At 33.5% G+C, this 21,605-nt stretch overlaps 1 long non-coding RNA gene across 2 annotated transcripts in view; it reads left to right on the top strand.

Moving 5' to 3' along the window:
• The first annotated feature begins 9,570 nt into the window (after nucleotides 1-9,570).
• The window catches only part of LOC307184503, an 86,421-nt gene continuing 74,386 nt past the window's right edge, over nucleotides 9,571-21,605 (top strand). For both annotated transcript variants that reach the window (XR_013827730.1, XR_013827731.1), the window contains exon 1: nucleotides 9,571-9,914. This is a non-coding gene — a long non-coding RNA (uncharacterized lncRNA). The remainder of the gene's footprint in view (nucleotides 9,915-21,605) is intronic.

Below are 21,605 nucleotides of genomic sequence, written 5' to 3'. Positions count from 1 at the left end.
TTTGGAGTCAGAAAGCTGAAGCTTAATAAAGTTAACTAATACGCCACAAATCACAAATGTAATATCATGATATATGGTGCTGATTCCAGATTTAGTTCTTAACCTCAACCAGCTCTTTCCCACCACGGTGTGTTCTTTCTTTCTGTCTGGCATACAAAGGGTAGACTCTGTTTGGAACAGAGCTGATGTTAAAGAGATTTTGTTTACTCAACTGTTTTCATTGGCCAGTGATGACCTACAGATGGCTTCCACCAGTCCAATCAGTTGTCACCTGGAAAGTAGGTTCACTGGTTTCAAGACATGGTATTCCATTTGTAAAGTTCACCTTCATAAAGCTGTTGAGGTAACACATAGTCAGAAGAAAATATAATGTGAGACCTTGATTAGAACTGTAATATTTTAGACTTCAGAAAAGTCTATCTATTAGTCATAACAAAACAGATCATTACCATGTGCACTTTAGCTAATTTCTTCTATTTTCTAATTTGTGTCATGAATTATATAGTTGGAGGTTTACTGTGCATACAGTATTATAGCACAATTTTAGTATAGATCCATGAGTGATCTCCTGTATAATTTTCTCAACACTTCTCTAAAAATATAGGAATAATGTACCAAATATTTTACAATTTCATTAAAATATAATAGCCATAATGATACCAAGAAGACAAGAATTTTTGCTCCAGAACAAAGAACAAATATATGTATATATTCCAGCTTTTTCCTTGTTGAAGGGGCCCCATACTGCTTCAACTTACATACAACCTGAAACCTCACTCTTTCACATTCAGAACTTTTAAATTCTGGCATTTCTAAATCTATTAATTCTTTCCATTATAATTTGTATCTTTTGGGTCCATTTTAAAAATCGTTCTCTATATCCAAGTTTCTAAATCTGTTCTCATATATTTTCTTCTAATAAGTACGAGTATTTCATATTTGGGTTTTTCTTTCTTTCAGAATATATTCTGTATGTGGAACTATGTCTTTTTATTTCAATGTAACTTTATATCTTTTATTTCAGGAAAACATTTCTATATACTGAAGCATATTTTCTTTCACTTGTTATGTTTATTATGAACCCCATTTTGTTTATATTTCTCTTCATATCTATCCTTTACTCTTATATTTTCTGCCCACTGTGTATATGAGTATTTTCATCATGTCTAGCTAGCACTTAACATATGTTTTTCCAGATTATTCATTTTATTATTTTTAATATTGAATTGTCTATTTATTACATTCCTTTTTCCTTTTGAATGACTCTGTCAGCTCCAGTAGCTCATTTTTTAATCATCTTTTCTCCTATAACATTTTCTGTTCTGTTTTGAATCTTCTGATCTCTTCTTTCAGGTTTTTCTTTTTTTTTAACATCTTTATTGGAGGATAATTGCTTTACAATATTATGTTAGTTTCTGCTGTATGACAAAGTGAATCATCTATATGCATACCTATACACCCATATCCCCTCCCTCTTGTGTCTCCCTCCTATCCTCCCTATGCCATCCTTCTAGGTGATCACAAATCACCAAGCTGATCTCCCTGTACTATGCATCTGCTTCCCACTAGCTATCTATTTTACATTTGGTAGTGTATATACATCAGTGCTACTCTCTCACTTCGTCCCAGTCCTTTCGCACCATGCCCTCAAATCCATTCTCTACATCTTCATCTTTATTCCTGTCCTGCCCCTAGGTTCATCAGAACCATTTTTTTCTTTTAAATTCCATATATATGTGTTAGCATATGGTATTTGTTTTTCTCTTTCTGACTTACTTCACTCTGTATGACAGACTCTAGGTCCATCCACCTCACTAAAAGTAACTCAATTTCATTTCTTCTTATGGCTGAGTAATATTCCATATATATATATATATGTGCCACATCTTCTTTATCCATTCACCTGTCGATGGACACTTAGGTTGTTTCCATGTCCTGCCTATCGTAAATAGAGCTGAAGTGAACATTGTGCTACATGACTCTTTTTGAATTATGGTTTTCTCAGGGTATATGCCCAGTAGTGGGATTGCTGGGTCCTGTGGTAGTTCTATTTTTAGTTTTTTAACTATGTTCTCCATAGTGACTGTATCAGTTTACATTCCCACCAACAGTGAAACAGGGTTCCCTTTCCTCCACACCCTCTCCAGCATTTACTCTTTCTAGATTTTTTGACAATGGCCATTCTGACTGCTGTGAGGTGATATCTCATTGTAGTTTTGATTTGCATTTCTCTAATGATTAGTGATGTTGAGCATCCTTTCATGTGTTTGTTGGCAATCTGTGTATCTTCTTTGGAGAAATGTCTGTTTAGATCTGCCCATTTTTGGATTGGGTTGTTTGTTTTTTGGATATTGAGTTGCATGAGCTGCTTTGCATATTTTGGAGATTAATCCTTTGTCAGTTGTTTTCTTTGCAAATATTTTCTCCTGTTCTGAGGGTTGTCTTTTCATCTTGTTCATGGTTTCCTTTGCTGTGAAAAAGCTTTTAAGTTTCATTGTATCCCATTTGTTTACTTTTGTTTTTATTTCCATTTCTTTAGGAGGTGGGTCAAAAAGGATCTTGCTGTGATTTATGTCATAGAGTGTTCTGCCTGTGTTTTTCTCTAGGAGTTTTATAGTGTCTGGCCTTACATTTAAGTCTTTAATCCATTTTGAATTTATTTTTGTGTATGGTGTTAGGAAGTGTTCTAATTTCATTCTTTTACATGTAGCTGTCCAGTTTTACCAGCACCACTTATTGAAGAGGTGGTCTTTTCTCCTTTCTATATTCTTGCCTCCTTTACCAAAGAAAAGATGACCATATGTGCATGGGCTTATCTCTGGGTTTTCTATCCTCTTCCATTGATCTATATTTCTGTTTTTGTGTCAATACCATACTGTCTTGATGACTGTAGCTTTGTCATATAGTCTGAAGTCAGGGAGCCTGATTCCTCCAGCTTTGTTTTTCTTTCTCAAGATTGCTTTGGCTGTTTGGCGTCTTTTGTGTTTCCCTACAAATTGTGAAATTTTTTGTCCTAGTTCTGTGAAAAATGCCATTGGTAGTTAGATAGGCATTGCATTGAATCTGTAGATTGCTTTGTGTAGTATAGTCATTTTCACAATGTTGATTCTTCCAAATCAAGAACGTGGTATATCTCTTCATCTGTTTGTATCATGTTTACTTTGTTTCATCAGTGTCTTATAGTTTTCTGCACACATGTCTTTTGTCTCTTTAGGTAGCTTTATTCCTAGGTATTTTATTCTTTTTGTTGCAATGGTAAATAGGAGTGTTTCCTTGATTTCTCTTACAGATTTTTCGTTGTTAGTGTATAAGGATGCAAGAGATTTCTGTGCATTAATTTTGTATCCTGCTACTTTACCAGATTCATTGATTAGCTCTAGTAGTTTTCTGGTAACATCTTTAGGATTCTCTATGTTTAGTGTCATGTCATCTGCAAACAGTGACAGTTTTACTTCTTCTTTTCTGATTTGTATTCGCTTTATTTCTTTTTCTCTGATTGCTGGGGCTAAAACTTCCAAAACTATGTTAAATAATAGTGGTGAGAGTGGGCAACCTTGTCTTGTTCCTGATCTTAGAGAAAATGCTTTCAGTTTGTCACCGTTGAGAATGATGTTGGCTGTGGGTTTGTCATATATGGCCTTTATTATTTTGAGATAAGTTCCCCCATGCCCACTTTCTGGAGAGTTTTTTTTAATCATGAATCAGTGTTGAATATTTGTTGACCTTTTTCTGCATCTATTGAGATCATCATATGGTTTTTATCCTTCAATTTGTTAATATGGTGTATCACATTGATTGATTTGCATCTATTGAAGAATCCTTGCATTCCTGGGATAAATCCCACTTGATCATGGTGTTTGATCCTTTTAATGTGCTGTTGGATTCTATTTGCTAGTATTTTGTTGAGGATTTTTGCATCTGTGTTCATCAGTGATAGTGGCCTGTAGTTTTCTTTTTTTGTGACATCTTCATGTGGTTTTGGTATCAGCATGATGGTGGCCTTGTAGAATGAGTTTGGGAGTGTTCCTCCTTCTGCTGTATTTTGGAATAGTTTCAGAAGGATAGGTGTTAGCTCTTCTCTAAATTTTTGATAGAATTCACCTGTGAAGCCATCTGGTCCTGGGCTTTTGTTTGTTGGAAGCTTTTTAAGTCACAGTTTCAATTTTGATGTTTGTGATTGGTCTGTTCACATTTTCTATTTCTTCCTGGTTCAGTCTTGGCTGGTTATGCATTTCTAAGAATTTGTCCATTTCTTCCAGGTTGTCCATTTTATTGGCATAGAGTTGCTTGTAGTAATCTCACATGATCCTTTGTATTTCTGCAGCGTCAGTTGTTACTTCTCCTTTTTCATTTCTAATTCTGTTGATTTGAGTCTTCTTCCTTTTTTTCTTGATGAGTCTGGCTAATGGCTTATCAATTTTGTTTATCTTCTCAAAAAACCCAGCTTTTAGTTGTATTGATCTTTGCTATTGTTTCATTCATATCTTTTTCATTTATTTCTGATCTCATCTTTATGATTTCTTTCCTTCTGCTAACTTTTGGGGTTTTTTGTTCTTCTTTCTCTAATTGTTTTAGGTTTAAGTTTTGGTTGTTTATTAGGTTTTTCTTTAAGTGTTTATATTGTTTGTAATCAATTTCAGAATATGAAATACTGTTTGCAATTCTCATGTGTTTCTTAATCTCCTTTTTATTTTATTATTTGATATTTTCTTAAGCTTTTAAAAAAATTAACTGTTTTTTCTGAATAGTCCTATGGTTGAATTCTTTCTCCTCGCTCCTTTGAAAGTAGCTTCCAAATAATTGTGGTGTGTGTGTGTGTGTGTGTGTGTGCGCGCGCGCATACCTGGTGAGAGAGGAGACGGGAAGAGTGTTTGCTATATCAATCTGCCACATCCACTTGTGATTCCCCCTTGGCTTTCACATTCATGTGTCTACATGGCTCACAGCAAAAACTTCCTGTCTCCTTTTTCACTTCAGCTTCATTTGTAGAGTTCTTCCTGTCTAGTAGGTTAGGTTGTAGGGATCTGCATTTCTTTAATTGTGGTGTCTAAATCAGCCATATCTTTATTACCTAGAAACTTGTTAGAAGTGCACATTTACAGGCCCCATGCTATACGTACGAAGTCAGGGCCAATGTGCTCGCGGCCCAGAAATCTGTTTCAATAAGTGCTGTAAGTGATGTTAATGTGTAGTAAAATATGAGAACTCCTGATAATGAACAACAGAATTACACTGCAAGTTTCTATTTCTCTCTACTCTGATGCCATCTCTGTTCTAGAGTGTTTAATGCCTTTTCTGCTCTTGAGCTCTTTCATGTATCCACTCAATACCCCTATATGTTATTGTTTTATTCAAAGATAGTGGGCTATCTTTCAAGTCAGTGAAACTTACTTTAGAGAATATATATAGCCTGCTCACGGTCTAAGGAGGAATGTGTCAGTCTTCAGATAACAATCTCATCAAGGTCTTGATTCTCCCAGAGTTTGTGTTTGGAGATCATAGCATGTATATTGTTTTATATATGTTGAAGGGTTTTTTGTTTGTTTGCTTTTTGTTTTTTATTCAATTTCTTATTCCCCTGCAATTCTCCTGTAGTCTAAATTAACAGTCCTTGGAGAAAAAATACAATGAAAATAAAACAAAAGAAAATAAAACATAAACTTCTAATCCTTGCTATTCAAATCCAAAGGTACAAAGAAAAGAAAAACACCAAGGCATAATTTAAATTTTTGGATCAAAAAACTGAAATAAATGAGACTGTCCTTTAAGCTTAAAGTAGAACATTAGAAAGAGGCATTCATGTAGTTTTGTATGAACAAAACATTTGCCATAAATCAACTTGTGAATAAGATTTAAGTTTCATTGAGTCAAGAATAATAATTTTGAAGTGTATTTAAAATATATCCATAGTATGCATGTATGTATCCTGTAAGGTAGTCTGTCACTATAGTTAAGATAATACTAATAGATCTTAAATGAAACCGTAAATAAAATCATGGAATGATCTTTGTTAGCAGAAATGAAATTTTAATGGGTAACTTCTTATATACAAAACAGAATCATCAAACAGGTGTTGTTCCAGGAAGAAAATTTTCTTAGGTAAGACAAGAAATGAACTTAATATCTAGTAGTACTATCTATTTAATGAATATTGGAGACTGGGCAGCCTGAGTATTATTTTAAATATTTGTGGTTTTAGCAAATAATATATATTTATAATAACCAGAATGTAGGTTTTAAATATTGATCAGAGCCCTGCTATTTCTTGTTAATGAAGTAACTTTCATGTTAAGATGCTTTGCTTTGTTTTTGAGTCAAGGAAAAAAAAAATATTTCACAATGCTATAAATACTCTTTAATAAATAATCATCATCATAAATTTCTTAGCAGTTTATCCTTTTAAAGCTAATGTTTTCTGGTAACAGAAGCCTTCACAGTCCTTTAGCCATTGACTAATTTCAATAATTAATAGAGACTTTTATAGTTAATCCTCAAAGCATGCATTTCATATTAATATTCTGACTTTTAAGCAGAAAATTAACAAATTTTGTAATCCAAGGGGAAAATGAATTCATAATTATTTGGCAAACAAAATGCCTTGCCAGTAAAATATCCATGAATTTATTTTTAAGTCAAAATCTTTTGTTGGCCATTTATCATTACTAGCTTACTGAATTTTTTTTTGATCCCCACATTCACTTTCTCTCTCTCTCCATTTCTCCTGTATTAGCTTTCATTAATATTGTTTGAAAAGTTAGTTTTTACATGAGACACTGCCAAATCATTGGAAAAAAAATACAACTACACTTATGCAGAAAAGAGTCATTTCTTCCTTAGTCCCCTCCCAGAAAAAAAAACCAAAAAAACTCTTTTTAGACCTCTCATAATAATAGGCTGCTTCTCATTGACTGTAGTATGTGCTAGATCCTGTACTAAGGACTTAACTATCTCATTTAATCCTACAATTTCCTTTTTAAGGAATGTATTACTTTATCCATTTTATGGTAAAGTAATTCACAGTGATTAAGTCACAGAACTCAATGTCTTAGAGGTAGTAAATGTTATATTAGGATTTTAAGTGTGATTCTATGTAAAAAGTCTTCACAAAAATAAAGGAATAATTTTCACAAAGGAAGTTGCATACAACACTACCAAATGTAAAATAGATAGCTAGTGGGAAGCAGCCGCATAGCACAGGGAGATCAGCTTGGTGCTTTGTGACCACCTAGAGGGGTGGGATAGGGAGGGTGGGAGGGAGACGCAAGAGGGAAGGGATATGGGGATATATGTATACATATAGCTGATTCACTTTGTTATACAGCAGTAACTAACACCACATTGTAAAGCAATTATACTCCAGTAAAGATGTTAAAAAAAAAAAGAAAGTTGCATACGTTTTTCTAAAAACTTGGAGAGACATTTACAAGTCAGCTACTTTTCCCATTTTTGCCAAGAATTTTTTATTTTTGGCATGGTTTTCCTTTGAGGCAGTTTCTTAAAGTATCCTCTACTCTCTGAAAGAAGACAAATTCTTGTTTAAAGCTCTCTGACTTTCATTATATTCCTGATTGGGGACCTAAACTGTGAGACTGTTTTTGATAAGAAGGTATTATGCTGTATTAGAAAGGCTGCATCAAATGAAGAATGTCTTACACTATTCTAGGGATTTTGCATTTTTCCTAAGTTAATATAACTTTTTGCATAACAGAGGATACTCCAAATTTAAGGCATTAAACTTTTATTCATTTAAAAATGTGTAGGGCTATCTTTGATTGAAATGAGAGTCTTAATTGAATTTCAGCTAAAATAAGTCTTTTATCTCTTTTTCACTTTACTAGTTAAAACTCAAATTCAGCAATAAAAAAGCCAGAGTCACAATAGTTCCATTTAAACAGGACAAATAATTATCTCTGCACTGTGAATATCATCACATCTGAATGTTTCGTGACATCATTATTGCAATTTTCCATTCCGCTTAGTTTCATTCATTGCATTAAAGTGTACTTTTAGCTTCTCTTATGGCTATACGGGTTCACAGTGGTTCACTATTTAAATAGCTATGGAAACATTAACCAAGTGAGTGGAAGTCAGAGGGCAAGAATATGGAATAGAAGAGGAAGATGTTGATGCAATATAATGTAGGTACAAGAGTGTCAATGCATACACTATGTGGCAGAGATATAGAATATGTTGAAGACATGCCATGTTCTCTCAACATCGGCTGAAAGTGTTGTGGAAAGTGTTGACTGGTTTAGGTCAAAATTCTTTGACCTAAAAATCAAAGGCAAAAATCTTTCTCATAGTCAACATGATTCAAGGAGTAAAACAAGATATTCTTTCTACTGTTCTCTATATTAACTTCTATGCTCCACTTGTCAGCTGGATTCAGCATATTAGTCACTGTATCAAGTTCTGATTAGGCAAGGCCGCTGCTATTAACCTTACATGCTCTGATGGATGGATAGATAGGTAAATAGGTAGATACATAGATAGATAGATAGATAGATAGATAGATAGACAGAATAAATGTCTAATTACTAGTTCTATTTCTTGATATTAAAAAAGAAATAAAACATCCATATCTAGCAAAAGAAGGCATCTATATGTTAGATAGAAAAGTAATTTTACTGCAAGTATAAAATAGTTATTTTGCTGATATAATTAGATATCTTTGATATACATCATTGTCTCCGGAGTCCCTCAAAATAAAGTTTCTTCTACTTGCTTAACCATACAATACACATATTTTCATTTTAGGAGCTAATTGAAGTTGCTCATCTGGAATCTCTATGTAAGAACGATTCATAACTGTGTCTGAATGAGGAAGAAAATACATACATATTTTTATTGGTTTTAAAAAATCATGCTAATGACTACTTATTACATGTAGTTTTACTGGAAACACATTGTTTTATTAAACATGAGGTCCATGAAATCAAACATATTAGTGTTCATTATTGACAGTAAAATCACTGTTCTATTTAATGTGATTTAATAGAATGACTTCTGATTTATCATGAATGATAATATCCCCTGGCTTCCCACAGGAAATAGCTAAAAAATTCAGATAAAAAGATGGAAAAGTTGTGACAATATTGTGTCTTATCTCTTTTGCTCCAATCTACTTGGAACAAAAGAAATAAGACATTATTTCCTACCACTGATACAATGGGTATTATTTGAAATTTCCTTGGGATCTGAATGCCTATTTGACTTTCAGGCAAATTTTACATTCTCTTCCCCTCTGTTTGGAAATTGAAACGTTTATATTATTACATTATTTCATTATGGTATATTACTTGCCTGACTGAAGAAGAAAAGGATATTCTTTCACATCTGAAAACCAATGTACCCAACGTATAATTCTTCTAATTTGAAATAATTATGCTACACAAAGTGCGAAGCCATTTATTATATTTGATTCATTGCATCAATTTTCCTTTAAGTTGTTTAAGATATAATATGCCTTGCAAGAATCATTTCTGTAGCACGTGACAAAATTTCAAGAAACAAAGAAAAAATGCGTGCACTTTATTTACCTCTGAGCAAATATGCCAAACCATTTAAACAGAGGGAATTACCATATATTTTTACATGGAAAAATAAAATAAGAGATAAAGGGAATATTGGAGAAGGAAGCTGTATGAATCCATTAGGAATACAGAAGATGGAGAATTTGTCTCCTAATTACTCGCTTTCCAGTTAATTCTACATAATTTTCAAATGCTAGTAACAAAAAGTCACACTTAGAGTGACTAATGTGGCTTATCTACTCTATTCTTAGACTGGACATAGTTGCAGCTCAGAAGCAAATTACTGAGGTGGAGAATTACAAAGCTTTTCTTATCTCAGGAAATACACCTTGTCTATTTCTGAAGGGAACATGTGAACTGAACAACTGAAATGTTTCTCAGGTAAGCACGTATATTTAAAAGGTATTTAGCTAGATTCATTAAACATTTTAATAAATATCTTTATTTATTTAATAAATATTTAATAATATCTTAATATTTTGTAACATGAACTAAGTAAGAAAAGTAACACCACTATATAAACAAATACTAGCTAATATTGTATATTTTACACCATTAAAATTAGAGAAAAAAATAGAAAAGCCCCATTTTCCTGGACCTCCCATAAATTATTTCACTGTTACTCTTGGAAAATCAACACTGTAACATACTGTTTAAGAGCATGATGTCTGCAGTGCAACTGTGATGCCTTGGTTCTTATACCTAACCAGCTGTGCTTTATTGGAGGCACCCAATTTCTGTTATGTAAAATAGGCTTAATAATGGTATCTACCTCCTAGGGTTTTGAGGAGGACAGATAATGAATTTTGAACAGCATAGCAAGCACCCAACAAGTATTACCTATCATCAGCTATTTTGCCTATATTGTACTAAAAAGGAAGTCTCAAACATCTAAATCTATAGACAAACAGCAAAATAATCATTTTCAAAACCTCCTGTAACATAGTCCAGTTTGATTGTTGAAATATTTTCTAACGTTATGTAATTTAGCTAAACTGTATGGTTTTAATTACTGGACAGGAATTCAGGATACATGTGTTCAGGTCCAGCCTCTGGAATTACAGAATTTAGACAGTGACAGTGATGTTTCTCTGTTTTCAAATTGAGAACTCTCCAAGAATCCTTAATATCTATAAAAATCAGGTGATTCTATGATTCTAAGCAGAGGTACCATTACGTTGACATATATAATGGTTTTTGCAGTGATGCAGGTGAGTTGCTACTGTCTAAGTCTAGTGAAGATATACCATGGTGAATAAGACTTCTCTTATCCTTTGTAGAGTCAGAATAACATGAACTTAAAATAATAACTCATCTCAGGAAAAATATGCAAGGAAATGTGAAAAATTAAATATCCTCTTGAATAATTTTTCTTTTCTAGGGCATTTTTATTTGATTTAAATAGAAAATGATTCAATGGAACAATTTCACTTTTTTATTATAAAAATAAGAGTGACTCAATAATTGGAGTGACCACAGTATATAATTCGAGAAATTATTTTAGAAAAATTAAGTAGCAAATGTATTGAGATCCTTATTAGACTAGGAAATGAAAGACTATAATCCAGAGACCCATTCATGTGAGTTGGTCGTCACATTTATTCAAATAATAAAATGTCTTTTTTAAGTTAAAAAAATCTTGTGAAAGAACAATGAAAGATTTCCTTCAACTATGTAATTGATTGAAATGCAAAATAGGTTTTGAATAGTCTTCAGTAGATAACTATATAATTGTATTATTTTCAGTTTAAAAAACTTCAGTCTGATATTTTTGGTTATATGAAGTAATCAGTATGATCCTCTACACCTGACAGATAATTCAACAATCATTCATTTTTGTGTTGGAATTCACTCAGAGACACCCATGAAGATGAATAAATACTATGAAGCATCTTTTTTTATACAGAGGTAGAAAGTCAAAAGATTTTTATATACTCCTACATTCTTTTCTTCAGTAGATAAAATTAAAATGAACTATTTTAGATTGGGACTACAGAAGTCTGAAGGTGACTAGTTGTACTACCTTTATTCAAATATTTGTTCTTTCCATCATAAAATGGAAAAATATAGGAAACAGTAAAATGAAATAGTCATATAATTTTTGCTGTATGATTTTGTTTCCTGTTTAGATGAATAGTAAATGTCTAATTAACTTGTACTTATGACAAGCTACTTTTATCCCCAAATATTTGCAATTGAATTCATATCATTTATTGAATAGTGTATGCTTTCTTCAGTAATTTGAAATGCCATGCTTTTTATATATAACTCATTGTTATTTACACAGGAATCTGTTTCTGGGTTGTTTTCTGAAAGTCCACTCTTGAAGCTGCATTTCACTCTGGATTATTTGAGTTTTCCATGGCAGATAACCTATGACTTCAGCTCTTCTCTTTATTCTTCTTTATCATTTTTTTTCCCATGGATTTAGAACCAGTATATAGAATTTCATTAAAATTATCAGATTTATAAATGTATTGAATTTATTAATAGAATTGCCACTTTTTTTTTTTTTTTTTTTTTTTTTTTTTTGTGGTACACAGGCCTCTCACTGTTGTGGCCTCTCCCGTTGCGGAGCACAGGCTCCGGACGCGCAGGCTCAGTAGCCATGGCTCACGGGCCTAGCTGCTCCACGGCATGTGGGATCTTCCCATACCGGCGCATGAACCCGTGTCCCCTACATCAGCAGGCGGACTCTCAACCACTGCTCCACCAGGGAAGCCCTAGAATTGCCACTTTTAAGTACAGTTTTCCATTCAGAAACAGCATTACTATTGATTCACTGAAGTACTTCTTGTGAACTAGAGCAAAATTTTACATTTTATCCATTTATCCATTTATCCATTCATAAGTCTTGCACCTTCAATTAAACTGATTCCTATATATTCATAATTTTCATTTGCGAATGAGGTATTTTTATTAAGTTTTCAGTTATGCATTGCTGATGAATGTGAACCTTCTCATTTTTTAAAGTTAATTTGTTCCTAGGTGTCTTATTGACCTTACACAGTATAGTGGTTAGAGTATAGACTGGGCAGCTAGGCTACTTGTGTTCAAATCCCAGGTATGTAACTTTAGATAAACTGTGCCTCAGTCTATTCATCAGTAAAATGGGAACAATAAAAGATAACAGCTTCACAGTATTGCTGTTATAACCAACTGGTAATTTATATAAGCCATCTGGCATATAAATTTTACTTATGTTTGGATAAATGTCAGACCTTTGAATTTCTAGGGTAAGAGCATAAATGAATCATCTTTTTCTTTTAAATAATAAGTATTGCTCGTTATTTCTTATCTTATTGCATCGGTTTCTTGATTGGGCCCAGGAAGTGACTGTATGTTTCTTACATATCAAAAACCAGTGCTTGTTTCACTCTATTTGCATGTAAAATAATCAGTAGGAATACCCAATTTGGGTAACATATGGATATATATTTACAACATCTCTAGACATTAGCTGCCTGAATTACCAGGGAAATATAGTCATTGTGTTCAAAGGGTGTCCAAACTGGACTACAGTAACAGATTCCTTAAGAAAACCTGGGCCTATGATGTAAGATGAAGTGAGTCCCTTTTTTTCAGAATATTCAGGACTCCTTTTTGTCTAATAGGGGAACAGACACCAGTCAAGGCATATCTCTTAGCTTCACTCTTTAGTTTTTGAGTGTGCAGAAGGAACATTCTAAACACGTTTTTAAAATGAGTATAATAACCAACCATAAATGTCTAGCAAGCAACAGTCATTTTGGCTTCTGTAGTTCATTGCCTTTGAGATACACATTGGTTTTGCCATTGGTATCTTGGAAATCTGTGTCTTATAATCAGTAGCATTCTGGATTCAAAAACTATAATATATATATATATATATATCTTGAACTTTTTCTCCTTTGTTTTATTTTAATACAAACTCCAATAATGTAACTTTATTTACTCATTTTTCCCCTAAGAGGGTCACAAATGACAAAATGGGTTTTATGTCCAAGATGACAGGCCTGATATTAAGTTTCTTTCCAGTTTACTTCTCGGCTACATCATCCCTTTTTCCTCTAGAGTTAAATGGGAACAGATTATCTGGTCATTCCAGATGTCATGGAACAGCTGTTATAATCCCTCCATTTTGGTATAATGGTGCTCATTCTCTGCTGCAGGGTAGCCTGATAATTCCAGAGCAAGTTTATGACAAGCTATGGTTAATTATACTGAGAGAATTTTCTTCTATGGCAAGGAGGTTTAAGTCTTATAATTTACTACTTAACATAGGTTTAGAATTTTAGCATGTCATAATGCATATTTCATTTGTCTTTCAGAATGCCTACTTGAATTCCTAATTTTGGAAGCATTTTGATGCTGCTTTATAGTGTACATGACAAGCACACTAAAGTAAATCAGCTTCTGGATATTCAAACACATGGAAGTTCTTCCATGTAGGGAGTATGTGGAGTCAGCTGGCAGGATATGTTCTCTTCCTTTATGTCAGTGATTTTATCAGGGTTATTGACTTTTGTGAGAATTTTTTCTTATCTTTCATTGTGTTATAAATGGACAGCAATCAGCTGTTATGTGCTATGAGAGATTAGTGGGCTGTATTTTCTTTTAATCAAGTGCAAGAGGCCTCAGGCTCTATGAATTTCTGATATGGTCTGGGGAGATGAGAATAACGCAACTATACCATATTCCTAGTTGTTTGATCTATATTCACTGGAAACTTGTGGCCTTAGTTCAGCTGACTTTTTACAACTTTCAATATATGGAGCAGGATCCTGTTACGTATCTATAAAAGACAGAGTAATCCAGAGAAATTGATCATTGCATACCTTAGTGGTGGACTAGAGGAGCCACATGGTTATGTGCCCAATACCATTTTGCTTTTGCAGGTCTCATGACACATCTTGGTTAAACAGCTGGTTATTCCAAGTTTGCTCCAATCTTGGGTCATAATTTGAGCCCCAAAGATAAGATTATTATAATTATATCAGCTCTGGAGCTACCTCTGTTTGGTAGGGCTATTACGGACCAGTTAAAAGTTACTCATCACCTTGACTCTTTCTTGGGTACTGACCTATGTAATATGTGTGCATGGTTGGTAGTTGTGAGGTGTCTAGGTCTCCATCCAATTGGCATACAAGGCCCAAATTTCCTCTGTACTATTAGGACATGTCCAGACCAAACTTAGACTGTGCCAGATCACAGATCACACATATCATGACCTATCTGGTCCAATGAACCTTGGCCCAGATTTTAACCAAAATAGTGTTTTGTTTGTCTGTTGGTTTCCAAGAGAATCGAAGATCAAGTCAAATGGGCTGTTGACTTCATTGAGAGATTATTACCTGATTTGAGCAGTACCATTCAAGAAATTTTTTATGGCTGCCACACCAATAGTGGGAGGACACCAAAGGACTTAACAGAAAATAGATAGAATCCCTCTGTATCCTTGGCTATTCTTCAACCTGCCCCAGTCAACTGGTGATTGCAATTTAAACATGAATCAACCATACCATTTTCTTGTCATGTTTCAAAAAAAGTTTTAGTCAGACTTCTTAGTTTATCTTCTAAGAAGGAAAACTATGTAGACTGTGCTTGTTGATGTAAGCTAGAAGAATAAGAACTTCAATAACTATAAGAGGTGCTTTCTGGACATTATTAATATTAATGCTAGAGCTATGAGTAATTTATCACTTGATAAAAAATGATGCCAACTGAGTGTAAATTATTATTCATTTAATCATACCTATAAGCTTTTGTGCAACAGCAGACCCCCAGCCTCACTTCCCAAAATCCATGCACACAAAAGGTAACACACACCCCCAGGAAATCTTTGAAATCCATTGTCCATGGACAACAAAGTACAGTAGCCATTGTAAATTGTGTTAAACTATCTCATCCTTCCATTTTTGTTTTCCCAGCATATCCTCCACTTGTCCAAGGCGGTTCTTTGTCTAAAAATTTTTTGATACCAATTTTGGTAATTATTTCATGGCCATATTTCAACTTTACCTAGCAGTCTACCTGCCCATAGTAGGTGTTCAAAAATATTTCCTGAATTGAATTAATCACAGGATTGCTAACAAAAGCCTCCCTATAATTTAGCAGGAAGAATTACATAGTTAGGTATCTTAAAAGCCATATGTTTCATTTTTATATTTTCTAATCTATTCATTTTTATTAGTCGTATATTTATCTCAACTTTGAATTTGTGGTCTTAGCAAAATGACTATGTTTTTCTCTTTCTAATTAATATTTCACTCAGGCTTTTCATCATAGAAATGCCCCCTAATGCTTCAGCATTCAAGAAACCTATTGGCTAAACACAATTTTACTTCTTACAGATGCCTGCAACTTGTTACTGACTCCAAATATGAATTGATTCTAGAGAAGATATTTAACATGAGGAAGGAATTTTGACTACCCATGTAAAGCGTCTGTTTTTGCAAATGACTTGAACAGTTTTTAAAGAGAATACTTCCAATGTCCATTACACCAAGCCATTAGGTTTAACCAAAGATAATACATTTTCCATTACGTATTTTATCATGTACCCTTTTGGTGACAGCCTCTTGTGTTAAGTGAATGCCTGGTGAAATGTTACCAATCATGGAATGTTTATGAACAAATTGTGTTAAAAGATTATTGAGGAATTCTGTAAACTACAGTTTTCCAAACAGGCAGACCTCCAGAACTGTATCTGATAGATAGATGGATAGATAGATAGATATCCTCCCTTCATTTTCCATTCTGGCAAAAAAAAAGTCTGTCAGTATTACATTGAGATCCCAGAGGAATTGTTTACTTGTCCTTCCTGAGGATGTTACCAACATTAGGGAGGATAGATAAGCAATTCTCCTGGGATCTCACCATAATATTGGTAGACTTCTAGAAGTATATAGGAGCCATAGCAATACATTATAGCTCCTGTGGACAGTCTATGTGTATAGATATAGAGTTAGAGAATTTTTTCTTTAATTATTATTTATTGTTCATAATCATATTTAAATGTATCCCTTTCCAACTCAAGTAGTGAGATATTTTCAAATATAGTCTAACAAATCTTTCTATAAATTATCTCAGTCACTTATATAATGAACTGGTTACACTATCGATAGAGAGCCCCTGTTAACTGCTTATTCATATTTTATGACTTAGTAAAGGTCACAGATGGATCCAAAACGCAGTTGGGCAGCTTGGTGAAAGTACAAAACACTACTGTGTAGGAGTTCACAGGTCAAAGAGAAGTGGCCAGATGAGATGCCCCAAGGCATGGAGTGCCTTCTGTTGTCCTTGCTGACACTGGAGTCTAACCCAGTCAAGAAAATAATTTACCAGATGTAAGACCTCAGGATAGAACACAGATCTAATTATCACCACAGTCAAAGATAATGCTAGTGTCACTCAAGTGGGAATAGTTCCAGCACTCATTTCTACTAAAAGGTGAATTGTGTTTGCTGACGCATTTTGAAAAAAAAAATTCTTATGTTTTGCTACAGTATTTTTAGTATCCAATAGCATTTTTTGACTACTTCAGCCTGCATTTCAGTTCTGTGGAAATAGCAACTAATACAATTTAAAAACATGCACAAATTATGTTGCTAACATGGTGGAGTGACAGGATAGGCATCTGTGAGACAGCCACAGCAATATCGAGGGTAATAATGCTTGATATTAATGAATATTAGGTGGCCCACAGTTTGATTTTTTTTTTCCATTCATGTAACAGGTTACAGTGTTTAACCTGTTGTTTATTTGTTTCCTTAAATCTGATTTTGGTGGATGGACAGAGGCAAATCAACTGTCATTATTTTATTATTGAATATATGCCAATAAATATTATGTCATTGTTTTAGGAATATAATAATATTCTATTGTAGTAATGCTTATAATTTTGTAATCTTGTTCCTTTAGTTGGCCGTAATGGAATATGTAACTAATCATTATTCCTGCCATATAAGTTACTCCACCCAGTGACTGATGATGTAGGAATAAAAAGTATTATCATCTCCACTTTTGTATATGAGGAAATAGAGACTCACTCTAATCCAAAACCAAATTTATCCTCAACTCAGCATTGCTTTAAGCCTTATCCCTAAAGTGTCCTGCAGCCTCTCTAACACCGACATAACGGAATGAGTGATAAATTGGGAGACAAAGTAGGAAAATACTACAATGTTAACCTATTGTAAAAAAAAGAAAAAAGAAGACAACTTACATTTGAAAGATTTGCAAAATTGGATGGGCATGTGAACACCGTTGTTAAGAACCCTTCCAAGGCTTTGGAAAGGGGCTATAAAAGTGAGGATTGCTGAAGGCTACACTTTATTAGTTTCATAGTAAATTCACCTTTAGTTAATATTGTGTTAGCAAGATCTGCATTATGGAAGAATTACAAAATGTTACAATGAAAAAGTTTTTCTTTTCTTTCTCACATTTTTTAAATATAAGAATGTTCTTTTAGAACAAGACAATAGATGGCCTATGCTCTAGATTTTAAGATACTAATCCTAGCATATTGACAATATAAAAAATTGCTTAATTTCCTATGAACCATACTCATTGCTGACCTCCAGGAAATTAATTCTTAACTGCCTCTGTGATGCCATTGGTGATCTAGATGATATAATCTCATTTTCAAATTTTTATTTCGTAACGTTTTATATCCATATTTTAATTGTAGTCAAGAACATTTAGAGATATGAAATGTCATAAATTTTAATAAAAATCCTACTTAGGACTTCCCTAGTGGCACAGTGGTTAAGAATCTGCCTGTCAATGCAGGGGACACAGGTTCGAGCCCGGGTCCGGGAAGATCCCACATGCCTCGGAGCAACTAAGCCCATGCACCACAACTACTACTGAGCCTGTGCTCTAGAGCCCGTGAGCCACAGATACTGAAGCCCGTGCACCTAGAGCCTGTGCTCTGCAGCAAGAGAAGCCACCGCAATGAGAAGCCCACGCACTGCCAAGAAGAGTAGCCCCTGCTCACCCCAACTAGAGAAAGCCCGCGCAGCAACAAAGACCCAACACAGCCAAAAATAAATAATTAAAGAAAACTCCTACTTGGACAAGGGGACAGGGATTTTGAATAAAAGAGAACGTTTCATTTTTGAGAGGGAATATCTGACCCCACATTGTTACATTCAAGTTATTAATGAAACACCTTATTATAATTTTAAAAGATAATTTATCTGAATTATATATTTCATTGCATAATTCAGGGAGTAGCTCACCCTCATACTTAAGACAGAAGAAGGCAAACATAGGGAAAATGAATTCATTCAAACTTAAATTTGTTAATTAAACTCTAAAGTCTAGACTTATTTCTGTGTCATGAAATAACTTATTTTGTCATTCTGCAAGTATGACCCTACCCTGACCAAAATAAATCAAGCTTTCTAGATTGCTAACCAAACATTGTAACTTAGTACTAGTATCTGCCACATATATAGGTTTTAGATTTTTGAAAACTGCCTTAACTATGATTTTTTAAAAATGTTTTAACTATTTATTTGTGGACATTGTTTAAATACTTCTTACCTAAGAATCTGTTATTCTTACCTAAGAATATGTCTTACCTAAGAATATCCACAAGTGAGGTTTTGTTATTTATTTATTTTCCAATACAAAATGTTGCTCCTGACCTGCAAGTTGGTTTGTCAAAACACTGTCATTTCTCAGTCATCTATTACAAGAACTGTTCTATGTCAACTTAGAGACTTTAAACAGATTTTATATCCTTACATATCCATGGGGTATTTAATTCATATGATTTGCTTGATAAAATTTTTCCCCAGTTATACCAATATTTCTATATGGATATTACATGCTTACTAAACACGATGATCAGGAAAAAAAAACATATTTTAGAGCACTCTTTAGCCTACACATTAGAGGAGTGATATAAAAGAAAACCTGTAAGAACTGGGAAGGTCAAACCATCTTCAAGTATGTTTAAATGCATTTTATAATAAGAATGAAGATTATACCTACTCAAAACTTGCAAAACCATTATTATTTTAGCCAGAAAGAAGATACTTTCAGTTTGGGAGTTTTGGTTTCTGTAAAAGCAAGAGTAGCATCTATCACACCAATCTTACCTCACATAACCATCGTAAACTCCAAATTATCATGAACAATACTGAAAGCCTTGCTGAGGCTTTTATTAGAATGAACGACAGATTAAAAGCCGTCAGAATGGAATTAGACCCTTGAAAGAAGGGTATCACACTAGATAAGATTTATGTTTATAAAACTTTTGCTCTGAGAGCACCGCGCAGTTTCTGTGGTACAAGGTGGCTAGAAATCAAGCAGCAATGTGCAGTCTGTTAGGAGTAAGGAGTCAGAGGGTGGCGTTTGGGAACACCAAACTGGAGAGAAGTTGAGGAGACATAATCCAGAAATGGAAGAGCACAGAGGGACAGTCTCCACACTTGTATTTAAACTCCTTTCAAAGCTGTGACTCCTCCAAGAATTGTTCATTAACACGCCAGTCTTCAAAGAATCAAAGGGGAAGAGAACCACTGCAAATCTCAAAGAGCTGACCAGAAATTTCAGCCCCTGCTCACTTCAGTGGGCTGTGGAGTTCAAGTCCCACTGAGTTAGAGAAGAGTGACAAACTTTATTATAAGTATCCACCAAGTCCTGGACTTAAACCAGTCTGAATAAATTTAAAAGGATTCAAGTCATATGGGATACATTTTCTGTCTGCAATGAAGTTAAAATAGAACTGAATACATTGCCTCAAAATAATCAAACACTTGGAAATTAAGAAAAATATTTCTAAGTATACCATGTGTGTAAGAAGAAACCACAAAGGGAAAAAGAAAATATTTTTAACTATACAAAAATGAACAGAGAGCATGTCCAAATTTGTGGACTATAGCAAAAGCAATCCTTACACGTATGTCTTTAAATACTTATTTTAGAAAAGAAGTGTCTAAAAATTAATGTTCTGCGATTATACCTAAAGAAGTTAGAAAAGAAGACCAATTAAACTCAACAAAATAAAAGAAAACCTTTATTTTAAAAGGGAGGAAATCAATTAAATTGAAAAATAAAAACAATAGAGTAAACAAGTTAAAAAGTGGACTTGTGGAATTAAGAAAATTAACAAATCTTTACTTATGTTAACCAATAAAATAGATAACACCAGTGTTCAATATCAGGGATTATAGAGAGAACATCATTGTGGAGTCTTCAGATGTTGTCATCATAATAAGAGAATATTATGTACAGCTAATGACAGTGAATTCAATAATTTAGATAAAATAGACTAATTTCTTGAAAGGCACAACTTGACAAAGCTTGGATGGGATAATTAGTATATTTGAATAGCCATATACTTTTTAAGGAAATCAAATGTATTATCAAAACCTTTTCACAAAAATATCCCAGGAAAAATTTACTTCACTAGTTGATTCTAGCAAACTCTTAAAGAAAAAATAATGCCTATATAATGTAAACTCTTCTTAAATATAAAGGAAAAAAATACCTATCAAATTATTTTATAAGGCTAGCACATCTCTGATACCAAAACCTGACAATGTATACTATGAGAGAGGAACAGACTAATCTACAGACTAATATTTCTCATTAACCTGATGCAAAAACTCTCAATAAAATATTAGCAATTTAAATCCAGAAGTATATATATATACATAAATATATATAATCCAGAAGTATAAAAATCAAGACATATGAAATACGATCATATGAAATATATATGTCATATGACTAAGGAGTGTATCTTAGAAAGACAGGGTTTATTTTTAATGTTCAGAAATCAAACAATATAATCAAAGATGTTACCAGAAAAAAATATTGATGGTTGTAGAAAACTGTATTTTACAGAAGTCAACACTAGTTCATGATAAGAACTTTCAGCACACTGATGTTTAAAGGATCTCAATTTATCATCTACAGGCCATCTATGGAAAACCTACAGCTAACATTATACCTAATGGTGAAATATTGTACATTATTCTCCTAAGATCCAGAAGCAGATGGAGATATCCATTATCCAGACTTCTGTCAAAATTGTGCTAGAGACCCTAGCCAATGTCTAAGGCAGGAAAAAGA

The sequence above is a fragment of the Stenella coeruleoalba genome (genome assembly GCF_951394435.1).
Source record: "Stenella coeruleoalba genome assembly, chromosome: 3".
NCBI lineage: Eukaryota > Metazoa > Chordata > Mammalia > Artiodactyla > Delphinidae > Stenella > Stenella coeruleoalba.
Note: the sequence above shows the minus strand (reverse complement) of the source record. Positions and strands in the feature narration are given on the sequence as shown.